The sequence below is a fragment of the Ochotona princeps genome, chromosome 16, assembly GCF_030435755.1.
Source record: "Ochotona princeps isolate mOchPri1 chromosome 16, mOchPri1.hap1, whole genome shotgun sequence".
NCBI classification, from domain to species: Eukaryota; Metazoa; Chordata; class Mammalia; order Lagomorpha; family Ochotonidae; genus Ochotona; species Ochotona princeps.
Genome location: NC_080847.1, coordinates 64406 through 65149, shown reverse-complemented (window position 1 = coordinate 65149; position 744 = coordinate 64406).

The window sequence follows — 744 nt, the reverse complement described above, 5'->3', positions numbered from 1 at the left end:
TGGAGGCCTAGGTGTTTTTTGAAAAACGGAGCAACTCATGGAAGAGGCCACAGTGAGGCTGGCTGTCAGGATTAATTGAACTGTCAACAAGAAGATGCTTAACGGAAAGATAATTTTATTAATTACACTGCAGCCTTCATCCACACTTTCAAGATGATGCACTTTATTTGAGAATACACAGGTATTTATTTGAGAATACACAGAACGCAGGTGTCACACAAAAGCTTTCATTAATCCTTATCTTAAGTGAAGCTAGCAATTAGAATAATTATTCTTACATTAGCAAAACTAAAAAAAAGTAAGGGAGAAGACATTATGCGTGTTGGTATGCTTTGGCCTGTTATTTTTTTTTAAATTTTTTAAAAATTTATTTATTTTTATTACGAAGTCAGATATACAGAGAGGAGAAGAGACAGAGAGGAAGATCTTCCGTCCGATGATTCACTCCCCAAGTGAGCCGCAACGGCTGGAGCTGCGCCGATCCAAAGCCAGGAGCCAGGAACCTCCTCCAAGTCTCCCATGTGGGTGCAGGGTCCCAAGGCTTTGGGCCGTCCTCGACTGCTTTCCCAGGCCACAAGCAGGGAGCTGGATGGGAAGTGGACCTATTGTAGGGTTTTTTGACCCCGAATACGGCAGCAACCTCAATTCTTGTCTCGCAGGAAAGAAGAATTTTCGTGCGGACAGTTTAGTTTTTTTTTTTTTTTTAAAGATTTATTCATTGTATTACAGCCAGATATACACAGA